The 12,917-nt window shown below is 41.2% G+C and overlaps 1 protein-coding gene across 1 annotated transcript in view; it reads left to right on the forward strand.

Annotated features, from left to right (window-relative positions):
• The first annotated feature begins 12,411 nt into the window (after positions 1-12,411).
• satb2 (SATB homeobox 2) overlaps positions 12,412-12,917 on the forward strand; it is a 79,166-nt gene continuing 78,660 nt past the window's right edge. The window contains exon 1 of the mRNA XM_034693166.1: positions 12,412-12,505. The gene's annotated coding sequence lies outside the window, so the exon portion shown is untranslated. The remainder of the gene's footprint in view (positions 12,506-12,917) is intronic.

Below are 12,917 nucleotides of genomic sequence, written 5' to 3' on the forward strand. Positions count from 1 at the left end.
CATTTTAAACATTTCCACATCCTCCTCTCTTTCTTCTTTCTGTATCCTGCTTTATTTTAGAGTGTTTTTCTAAATCTGTGCAACAAAAAAATCACAAAGCTGCAAAAAACAAAAATAAACATTTCATAAAATTATTACATTTTAAAGGAATCAGGTAAAACAATTATTTGAGAAAAATTGAGATTGCAAAATAGATTTAAAGGAATAATAAAGAGAGCATGAAAATCACAAAGTAGTCTTCAAGACTCGACTCAAAGGAGGTCACAGACTCTGCTGACCCTTCCTCCTCCTCCTCCTCCTCCTCCTCCTCCTCCTCCTCCTCCTCCTCCTCCTCCTCCTCCTCCTCCTCCTCACTTTAAAAGCGTATCAGTTTCCGTTTCCTCCAAACATCGGCCGGCTCCTGACGTGAGCTCTCAGGTACGCGGAGCCTGCAGCAGGCGGGTGATTGGTGCAGACAGGCTGACATGTGAGCGCTGAGGTGAGTGTGTCAGGCTGAATGGGGAAACTTTTGAACTGGATTCAGTTTGACTTCAGCGTGTGTGTCCCGGGTCCCAGGGCTGCTGGGAAAAAACTGATACCACTAATAACACTGAGTTATTTTGTGTGGCGAGACTTTTCCAAGCACAAACCTTTAATTTCAGGAATTATTACGGCCTTGTTGAAAATTTAAATTACACTTTTTTGGAAGTAGAATAATAAAAACACATTTCTTCTTCATGCAGCTTTTCTCTGTGAAGTTGCAAAATTTGTTGGAAAAAAAAGGAGAAATCCTAAACTATAATTTTACCTTTAATCCCCACACATTAAAGAACCTTTACACACACTTACCTCTGCACACGTTTACCTCTGAGTATCTCTGAAGTTAAAGTTTCCTGCAGGTTTTTATGACAGCGCTCGCTCTGCCGTCTCACTGCAACACAAATATTTGAGCTGACAGGAAAAAGACTGAAACTCTGTCCTGTTGATTAAAACAGATGTTAAAGAGGAGGGGGGGTCACATTTACTCTGGACTTTAAGTTCACAAGTCACAGTGGACGTTAGCTGAGTGTCTAAAATCTGAACACACACACACACACACACACACACACACGTCTTTAAAGGATGATAGTTTGAGTCTTGTGCACACGTCATTAAACATTTCAGAAGATTTAGAGAGCCTCAGATATTGTGCACTTCCTTTAAAATAAACTCTGACTTCATTCTGCAAAGTCAGAAGTATGAAGGGATTTATTTTGCAGTAGTTTTAGTTGTTAGTGATCTATTCTCAGCAGGTTGTGAGTAATAATGGAGAAACAGTGGCTCTGCAGGAACATAAAACTAGCTAACGTTGCAGGAGCATCAGTTAGCATTGCACTGACAACAAACAGGAGCGTCTAAGCTAACGTTGCATGCTAAGTGTTCACTGTGATATTCTGCAAAATACTTTTAAATACTTAATGATGATAAACAAACTTATTTAATGTCTCAAAATTAAAATGCAACATGTAAACAGAATAAATGTGACAATGCATCAATATTTAAATATCATAAGACATAAAATAACCTGCAGTCTGATTTTTTGGCGTCACTATCCTCTGATATTTCTCTCTGTGGCGTCGTATTTCTCGGGTGTTTGATCGTTTTTTACTCTCTGCTGAATTCACAACAGTTTTATTAATAAAGGAATCACTTTAATCTAACTTGGCCTCACTTTTGAGCGGCTTCGCTCACCGTGTCTCTCCCTCGTTCATCCCCTTAATCTTGCAGCAGTGAGCGACGGCTGGCCTCAGTCACTCAATGTTCAGACTAAACCCTGATTATCCAGAGACCACACTTTGTTCTGGTTTATTTTGAGGGAGGAAAAAATCCCTTGTAAGATCTTAATAAGTCAGATTTGTATCCAGACTTGTCAGATGAAAGTGACGTACGTTATCGTACTACATGCTTTGAGGATTGAAGCTTAAATATCCCAGCAGCTGCAAGTCCATCTATGTTTTTATTCATTTTATTTATTTAACATTTATTTAACCAGGTGAGTTAATTGAGAACCAATTCTCATTTGCAATAACGACCTGGGCGAGAAGGCAACACAAACAGGCGGCATGACAATAAATAAAAGACAAAACAAAAAACAGAGAGGACACACAGAGAGACCTAGAGACAGAACAACAATACAAACATATGACAGCAGTGAACAACTTTAAAGCTATTTAAAAGCAAGTGCAGTGATGTTGAGTTATGGCGTGTATTAAGTTTTTGAAAGCGGCATTATCCTGCAAAATAAAACCCATGAAAGCTGAAGAATAAATTGTATGACTTCAAAGTTTTGCAGATTTTAGTGATCGAAACAAGTAAAAGAAACAAAAACAATGCATGCATTTATTTGTCCTGCAGATTTAACACATGAAATCACGATTTTCATCTTCTTATAATATTCCAAAAAGTGGAAAACCTTCAGAGTTTGAGTAACTTAAAGTGTGTTATATTTCGGCTCATAATGAGAAAATATATTCTGTAAATTTGAGATTTTAGGACGTCACGATTTCTGCCGCCTCCTTCGACTCTGAGTGTATTTTTCAGGGCTGAAAAACGACTGTCACGTGTTATACTGTTGTGGGCGGAGCCAGAAGATGTCAATCAAAGCTTGATCAGCCACGCCCACATTTATAAAAACACAGCACGGCTCTTTAACTCTGTTCTCTGATAGCTGTGTGCAGGAAGTTGCACTTTGATTTCTGAGAATGCTGACTGAGACTCTAGACTTTTAAAATCTCCAGACTGATGCATCATGGTTTTAGTGACAGGACTCTCTGGTAGTCCTGCATCATGGTTTTAGTGACAGGACTCTCTGATAGTCCTGCATCATGGTTTTAGTGACAGGACTCTCTGATAGTCCTGCATCATGGTTTTAGTGACAGGACTCTCTGATAGTCCTGCATCATGGTTTTAGTGACAGGACTCTCTGGTAGTCCTGCATCATGGTTTTAGTGACAGGACTCTCTGATAGTCCTGCATCATGGTTTTAGTGACAAGACTCTCTAGTAGTCCTGCATCATGGTTTTAGTGACAGGACTCTCTGATAGTCCTGCATCATGGTTTTAGTGACAGGACTCTCTGATAGTCCTGCATCATGGTTTTAGTGACAGGACTCTCTGATAGTCCTGCATCATGGTTTTAGTGACAGGACTCTCTGATAGTTCTGCATCATGGTTTTAGTGACAGGACTCTCTTATAGTAGTTCTGCATCATGGTTTTAGTGACAGGACTCTCTAGTAGTTCTGCATCATGGTTTTAGTGACAGGACTCTGATAGTCCTGCATCATGGTTTTAGTGACAGGACTCTCTGGTAGTCCTGCATCATGGTTTTAGTGACAGGACTCTCTGGTAGTCCTGCACAGCGTCCCTGCAGGCCGGGCCTCTCTGTTAGAGGCTGAACTCACAGCAGAAAAGAGCTCATGGTTCAACCTGGCAGAGGCAGAATTAATCTCACTGAAGCTGAATATTAAGAGTCAGCTCACAGGGTGAATTAGTCTCCCCTCTCCTGACGAGGTGACCCTGGCCCTCCACCTCCTCCTCCTCCTCCTCCTCCTCCTCCTCCTCCTCCTCCTCCTCCTCCTCCTCCTCGTCTCAGGCAGTTTGTGGGAGATTTCTGGGACAGCTCAGCTCAACTTCTGGCACTTCTGGCGTCCATTTGGAAGACAATCCCTCTGGCAGGTCAAGTAAACGCTGGCCCCCGAAAACACTGAACACACTCTCCAAACCTCATTACACAGACCTCCGCTGTTTTGTTGCTCGTGGGCCTCCAATCAATTTCCCACAACTCCCCTCTCCTCTCCTTTCCCCTCTCTCTCTCTCTCTCTCTCTCTCTTTTCTACAATTCTTTTCAAATGAGAATTGAATTTCTCTCGTTTTCTCCTCCGTGTTTACGTTATCATTTGTAAATCTTACCAGAGTTGGACCGTGAGGCGCACAAGAGGGGAACTCATACACACTTTAATGAAGTATTTACAGATAATTCCAACTGTCAAATACTTGTGCTCGATGACATAGTGCAGAGTGCTGACGCTCACAACCGCCTCCCTCTGCCTGCTGCCCGCCGCCGCCTCCTCGTTAAGCACCAGGATTTGATTTCAGGTAAGGACTTATTGAGGAGGGAGGAAGGAGGCTGCGGGGGCCTCGCCGGCAGGGGCCACGGCTTTTAACAGAAAGGAAAACAATCCTGTGAGCCGCCCCACGTCAGAGAGCTCAAAGACAGGCAGGGGGACATTAGAGCTGATGTCACACAGCTCCTACTGATCACTTTATACTCCTGTTATAATAACATGTTTCAATTCAGACTGAGGATATCATTTTACTTCATGTGAGCGTCTTAATGGAGGAGCTTTAATCACACTTTAATCCTTTAGTGTTCCACAGTCCCTTCATACTGAGGGAGCTTTAATATCAGGTGTAAACATGTTCAGATAAATCATTTCTGATGGTTTAAAGATCATTTAAACCACATTTCAGATTTACACCTTGAGAAAAATATTTAACTTAGTGTTTAAAGATTTTAAAAATGTTGTTTTTGATCAAATAATCAATCATTTGAATTTCAATCAGACCTGGGATATTATAAAAACCACCTTAAGATACTTCCATTTAAAACCACCGTGCAGAAATAACCATTTAAATGTAATTTTTAATATTACTCTCATTAGATAAATGTGTATTTTGACATCTTAATATTATAAAAATACACATTGAAATATGCAGAATGTGAAAGTTAATTTTTAATATATTTTATGAATCTTAAAAACTGTATGTAATGATTTAATTCTGATCCTGATTGATTGATTATTAGTTTGCCTTTGTTTTAAAGCAGAAACCAAAAACTGTAAATTCACATTCATACTCATAAATTATTATTATAATTATAATTATTATTATTATTATTATTATAAGGGCCTTTTTACTAAATCGGTTTAAGTAATTTATTTTGAAAGGGTGTGTCTCATTTCCGTCGCGTATTATTTTTGTGATTATAATTTTTTCACTCTCTTTAAAGATTTTCACTAAATCACTTCCGTTCAGAGGTCACGAGTCTGCACGACTCACACACCTTCACGGATCCTTCACACACACTCTGACGATTTTTAACGCTCTGGGAAAATTAGACAATTACATAATAATAATAATAATAATAATAATAATAATAATAATAATTATAATTATAATTATAATAATTATAATAATAATAATAATAAGAGGCATTTGAAATAAATGCTGCTTCTTGAATCAGTGTCATAACGGACATGTAATAAAAACCTCTTTTTTAGTTTTTTACCTTTTTAAATTGATCTTTATTATTTCTAATAATCTGTAATAATAATCTGTATTATGTCTCGTGCAGTGAAATGTGTTTAATTTTAATCTGAATTCGTTTTTAAGTCGGTTTTGTGACACCTCTGTGTGTGGTTTGATTTCAGTTTGAGGTGATTCTCACGAGCGTTTCACTCTGAAGACACCAAAAAACAAAAAAACACATTCATATAATAAGAACAATAATAATAATAATATTAATAATAGTAATAATAATATTAATAATAATAATAATGATATTAATAATAGTAATAATAGTAATTCCCGTGTTTCCATCTTGTTATAATTATTACATATTTATTTCATTTATTTTTAACGCCTTAATTTTCTTCTTTAATGGTTAAAAAACGCGAGATTACCGTTTGATGAATCTTTGATCTCGTGTGATCTTCCTGTAGATCCACCTGTGATTCACCTCGAGGCCTCAGCTCCGTGTCTCTGCCTCTCCTCTTCCTCTGACATGAATAAAGGATGAACGAGGAGGGAAACTGAGTTACAGGAGATCAAATACAATTCTAAAAATATCCATGCGTTGGGAATATTCTGAATCAAACAAGAATATCTGCGAGCTGCTGCAGCGCTGGAAACATGTATTATTTCATTCTTTGTTACAGTTTCTAAAAATAAATCATTTTAACCTCCTGAAGCTCTGCAGAGGATTTACAGGAGACTACATCTGAAGCATCCTCTGCTGTCCTCGTAGTGGATTAAATCCCTGATCTCAGACTGAGGCGTGAGCAGGAAAGACTTTAATATTTCTAAAAAGCATGAGGGAGGGAATGCACGCGCACTAACCCTCTGCTGCAGACGGACCTGCTGCAGTCTGAGATTGCTTTGCTGGACTTCTTTGTTTGTTTGTTTGTTTGTTTGTTTGTTTCCAGTCTCCTCTCTTCTTTCTGTGTTTTCCTCTCCACCACACAGCCGCGCTGTTTGCACAAATCATGCCTCTGCTTCTCTCACTCTCACTCTCACAAGGTGACAAACAAGAGTCTGCAAAATCCTGCGAGCTAAACGGCTTCACGGTGCCACACACACTGACACACGGAGAGCCACACACACACACACACACACACAGAGAGAGAGAGAGAGAGAGAGAGAGAGAGAGAGAGGGAGAGAGCGACACACACACACACACACACACACCTGGACGAGCTGGACTTTATTTTATGTTTGTCGCCAAAATAAAGGCAGGAATTGTTTTCTTGGAGTTGAAAGAAGTGTGTGTGTGTGTGTGTGTGTGTGTGTGTGTGTGTGTGTGTGTGTGTGTGTCCTTGCTCCTGCATGTTTGTGCAAACTGTGCGTATTTATTAATATTCCACCTCTCCTGATCCAAAGCAGACTCCTCTCTGAGATTCTGCTGACTCCTTACTTTTAAACGAGCTTTGTGTTCTGCTCACAATCACACGGTCACTCTGCAGACCTGCTGAAGTCAAATATGAAAAAACGAGGGATTATGTGTGAGTGTGTGAGAGAGAGAGTGTGTGTGTATGAGTGTGTGTGTGTGTGTGGAGGAGGAGGTGCTCCGTCAGCCAGAGGCCGCAGCACGGAGCTCACACACCCCACACACACAGTTACCTGTACAGTAAATATGTTCTCAATAAGTGTAAGTGGTCCACATTACACTCCAATCACTATCATGTAGAACACGCTGCTGCAGGAACACATCCATTATTCACAGCAGTCCTCTCAGTCTGTCTCCATCGGGCATCTTTCAGGGATCAATATTTCATTCTTCTTCCTGGAGCTTTTTTTCTTTTCTTTACGCGTGTTTGGACTCGTTCCTAGATTCCCAGATCCCCAAGAAAAGGAAAAGAGTCTGAGAGGAGGGAGAGAGTCTGAGAGGAGGGAGAGAGTCTGAGAGGAGAAGAGTCTGAGAGGAGAAGAGTCTGAGAGGAGGGAGAGAGTCTGAGAGGAGGAACAGAGTCTGAGAGGAGGAGAAGAGTTTGAGAGGAGAAGAGTCTGAGAGGAGGGAGAGAGTCTGAGAGGAGGAACAGAGTCTGAGAGGAGAAGAGTCTGAGAGGAGAAGAAGAGTGAGAGGAGGAGAAGAGTCTGAGAGGAGGGAGAGAGTCTGAGAGGAGGAGAAGAGTCTGAGAGGAGGAGAAGAGTCTGAGAGGAGGAGAAGAGTCTGAGAGAAGGAGAAGAGTCTGAGAGGAGGAGAAGAGTCTGAGAGGAGCAGCCGGGGAGAGATGCAGGGGAGCCGGGGGCGTCAATAATTCACGCCGCCGGCTGCAGCGGAGTGTTTGCATGATGAGGGGAAATGCACATGATGCAGTTAGTTAACATTTCTCTGAGTAAATACTGCGCGCGCACTCACACACACACACACACACACACACACACACACACACACACACACACACACACACACACACACACACTGAACCTCTTCGTCATAAACATGAATTATAACTTTTCCTCGGAATATTCAAAGCGACACATCGACACCATCTTTATTATTTCCTTTAGTCCTCCTCATCAGGGGCGTCACCAGGACTTCTGGGCCCTCAGAGGGCCCCATCACCACCACAGCCAACCCTACTAAATATAACATTTCTGCTATAATACTGCTTTATTTGCATTAAACAAAAATACATATTATTAAAACTATCCTGGTTAACTGACTCAAATCTAAACTACATATCAATATTATATATTTTACAATTTCTCCAAATGTAGCTTCACAATATTGACCTTCAGACTGTCCCCCTCTTTGAACAGGATTATTTGAAGCCAAGTGATTAATTGAAAAACAACAAGGAGGCATTATTTAGAATAATCTAACCTCATGAAGTCCAATTAAACTCTAAAAACCTACAGTTTACTTTCAGTTAGATTCAGCCACACCTGATGCTGTATGAAAATATGACAATTCACCATCTCAGGCATGAGACAAGCATCTCACAGAGCCAGGGAATTCTGAATGTTTGTTTATGTATTCAGACAGTTTTAGTTATCTTGTTGCAGTTAGAACAAAACAAAAGAAAGGTGTAGTAGAAAACACATTTTATTTCAGGCACATGAAGGGCCCCCCTTCCCACATGGGCCCTTGGTAGTCAGTCCCACTTTTCCCCCCACTATGACGCCCCTGCACACACACACACACACACACACACACACACACACACACACACACACACACACACACACACACACACAAACACACACACACACACACACACACACACACACACACACACACTGACTGAACCTCTTCATCATAAACCTGATTTTTTTTTACTCTTCTTTGGAATATTCAAAGCGATAAATCAACACCATCTTTATTTCCTTTATTCCTCCTCATCAGGGGAGTCACCAGGGAATTCTGGGGCCCCTGAAAAGATATCTCAGTGGGCTCCATCACCACAACAGCCAACCATACATAATATAACATGGTGCTATAATACTGGCTTATTTTCATTTCAAACTATCCTGGTTAACTGACTCAAATCTAAGCTTCATATCAATATATATAATTAATTTACAATTTCTCCAAATGTAGCTGCTCAATATTGACCTTCAGACTGCACCCCCTCTTTAAACAGGATTATTTGAAGCCAAGTGACTCATTGAATAACAACAAGGAGGCATTATTTGGTGTAACCTGACCTCATGAAGTCAAATTAAACTCTAAAACTCTTAAAACCTGCAGTTTATTTTCAATCAGATTCAGTCACACTTGCTGCTGTATGAAAATATGACAATTCACCACTTTAGGCATGAGACATGCATCTCATGGAGCTGAATGTTTGTTTATGTATTCAGACAGTTTTAGTTATCTTATTGCAGTTAGAACAAAACACAAGAACAGTGTATTAGAAAACACATTTCATTTCAGGTCCATTAAGGGCCCCCCTTCCCACATGGGCCCTAGGTAGTCAGTCCCACTTTTCCCCCACTACGACGCCCCTGCTCACACACACACACACACACACACACACACACACACTGAACCTCTTCCACACCATAAACCTGATTTATATCTTTTCTCTGGAATATTCAAAGCGACTTAAAACCACCACCATCTTTATTTCCTGTATTCCTCCTCTTCATATTATTGTTGTGAATTTTCAGCATTCAGCTCTTTATTTCATGTGCAGTGATAAATTATTCAAAGTTAAATACATCTGTGTCGAATCTCTGGATTTAGCAGGAATGTGTTAAAATTTAACGACCTGCATTTAAAAAAAAAAACAACAACCTCTCAGAGAAAAAAGAGAACGAACAAAGTGTGTGATTTTTTTTTAACATTTTCTAATTAATGTAAAAATAATGTTCTATAATAAATATAAATAAACTCTCCACACTTAAAAGGATTCCTCCCCGCTGCTTAATTATGGGGGCAAGTCTGGAGCTTAATATCGCCTTCTCCAAAAGCCGCAGACACTTTGGGTTTAACGGCCTGTGGAGAGGAATAAAGCTTTAAATGGATTTTAAAGATCTGACTTCAGACCTCTAATGAGCGCTTTGAAAATTAAAATAACTGCGAGGAGTGAAAAGAGACGAAGAGACCAGATAACATCCAAATCTGCTCAGTCTGAGGTTTTAACTCCAGCTTCTCTGTGTGGTGTCTCCACATTAGGCCCGCGTCATTATCATATTTAATATTATTGACGAATGAGCAGCGAGCAGCGCGCCAGCTCTCAGCCACAGCCTGCTGCTGAAGCTCCTTCAGAGCGCGTCTCAGAGCAGAGGAGCAGCAGCAGCAGCAGCCAGGTGACTCCGCGGCTGACAGGCAGGAGTCATCCACTGAGGTGAGTCAGAGATGGGACAGGGTGAAGCCGTGAGTTTAAAATAATGCTTCAGAGTGAGACTCCATGTTTGGGTTCAGACTCTAACTCTCTCTGTTTTTATGTCGAGTCAGTAAATGTTTTGTTTTTAGGGACTTTAATTTATTTAATTTGCTTTAAATCTCTCCATGTTGAGCACAAAAGTCCACCGCGCAGGACTGGCACAGCTCTTTCACTTGACCCCACTTTAAGCTCCCAATCCAGCCTGAAGGAGTCCAGGAGAAAGCAGCAGTCACCCCCCTCCTCTTCCTCTTCCTCCTCCTCCTTCTCTTGTCTCTGGTGCCCGTGTCGCTCCTTCAGCAGACGCTGTTTTTTTTTGTTTTTACGCACAGACACAGAAACACATCTTCAAACCTGTGGCTTCGTTTTCTAGCCTCTGTCGTGTTGTTGTGCGCATGCTCTTCTTTTGTTTTAATTCTACGAGGCCACAGACACGGAGCTGCATGCAAATGTGAGAACAGAGGGGAATTAGAAAGAGGAATTCAGCTGCGTAAAAACTGCGTTTATAACATCCTGCAGAAGGCTGACTCCGCTCTGCTCTCTGTTATCCATTGTTTTAATTGTTTGCCTTTTTTCTCTTAAATTACCTCACATTTAAATTATTATCTTAGCTAATAATAATGTGGAAATTAAACTTAAATAATAAATCACCATCTTCATTGTTTGCATGTTTAAAGAAAATGATCATTTAATTTAAAGTGTTCTTAAAATTACTCAGAAAGCTTTTCCTGTCAGTCCTTGGCGTCACTTGACCCTCAGCAGCTTCCTTATCTCTGCCAAGGTCACTCTAATAAAGCAGATTTTAATCTTTATAACTGTGCATTAAAATAGCAATTTAAATATCTGGTTTATTTGTGATTAATGTTCATTAAATTCTTCCATTAAAAAGAAAGATAATATTTGGAATCAGACAAAAAGAGGATTTGTGTTCTGCTTTTACGCAAAAACACACTCAAGCATCCACACACACACCCACACACACCCACACACACCCACACACACTTATATTAATTTATCTATATATTTAAAAACATATAAACTAATGTTCCATATTTTAATTCTCTCATAATCAGATGAAAGTTGTTGGATCACATTAAAACACTCACAGTGAAGGAAACAGTGCGCGCGTAAAACACCAACACAGTGATGACCAGGTCAGCTGTGCCATGACGCAGCAGGAGTTCAGTGACCACTCTCTCTCTCTCTCTCTCTCTCTCTCTCTCTCTCTCTCTCTCTCTCTCTCTCTCTCTCTCTCTGTCTAATGAGAGGAGATAACCAGCTCTCATCTGTCTTCTTACTTATTAACGTGGACTTCACCTGAGCTGATTACCTGCGGGATGATCCTGGCATGTGTGGAAGTATTAGAGAGGAGCTGCGGCGCTGATAGCAGCCTGATAAGTTTCTGCTGCGCCCACAGAAACATCCTAATGCTCTATCTGCTGTCTCCCATTAAAGTCAAGGTCTCTGTGATAGGAGAGATAGCATTTGGATATTTATTACGCAACTGTTTATGTTGAACAGAGAGTCACAACAGAGTTTATTAAAGAGGAGGAAGAGGAGGAAGAGGAGGAGGAGGGTCGCAGAGACCTCCTGAAAAGACAAAACCCTTCTTTAGTCTCCCTCAGAGAGAGATCCGTCCCACAGAAAAGCTTCCTGAGGGTCACATCAGCTTTTTTGACGCCCCCTCTGCTCCCTCCCTCCTTCCTCTCTCCCTCTCTCTCTCTCTCTTTGTCTCTCCTCCCTTCTCTCCTCCCTCTATCAGTCAGTGCGCCCCTTGGCACAGCTAAGATTGAAAGTGACACACTCTGATTAGAAAGCGCTCCGATAAATCCTGCTGTTCCTGCTCCTGAGTCGCCGGTCCGCGTTTCCTTCAACCTTTCACATTCCTCTCCTCGGTTTCTCTTCATTCCCCGCGGAAGATGGAGCTATGAGTGTAGAGGAGCGCAGCTTTGAGCAGCAGAGACGCGTTTTGAACTGAAAAAGGCGGAAAACGCGCAGAGGAAGGAGACCAGAGAGAGTCTGAGGGATCAAGTTTTTGTGCAGGATCCAGGAGAGACCACCTCAGCAGATCCAGAGTCCCTCTCCTTCTTTTCTTCGCCTTCACATCGAGCATCCTCCCAGTCCGCCCCTCTCCAACCAAGACAACTAACTTTTTCTTTCTCCTCTCGTGGATCCCCTGTCCGGTCCTGCTCCCTGCTCCTGGTCCCCCCCCCCCCCCCTTTTACCGAGTCCAGATTCAAGTCGAGATCACCGTGAGCCTCCGCCGCCGCCGCAGAGTCTCCAGGATCCGGACCACAGCTCAGCCCTGGATTCAATACTCCTGATCAATGGACAGAGCCTCCTCAGCGGGCAGCAGCGCTACAGACACGCCGTAAACAGTGAGTACACACACACACACACACACACACACACACACACACACACACACACACACACACACACACACACACACACACACACATTCAAAGTGCCTGTAATTTTAAAAAGTTGGTGTTTTTGACGCGTAAAAGAAAAAAAGGCAGATCTAAAAGATGCTGAATTTCTGTTTTTGATCTTAATAATAAAAAACTGTGACTCCACATCAGCCTCTCTGTCTCTGCAGCTTTAACATCAATACTTAGAATATATATAGATATATAAATGAAGTCATTATTGGCTGTAAATGCAGAATTATTCGTGCTTTAATTCATCTTAAAACCTAAAAAAAATCCAGTTCCCTCCTTAGTAATATTAATAATACAAATAAAACACCAGATGTTATTTCAGAAATCAGTTTAATTCTAATTCTCG

The sequence above is a fragment of the Notolabrus celidotus genome, chromosome 10, assembly GCF_009762535.1.
Source record: "Notolabrus celidotus isolate fNotCel1 chromosome 10, fNotCel1.pri, whole genome shotgun sequence".
NCBI lineage: Eukaryota > Metazoa > Chordata > Actinopteri > Labriformes > Labridae > Notolabrus > Notolabrus celidotus.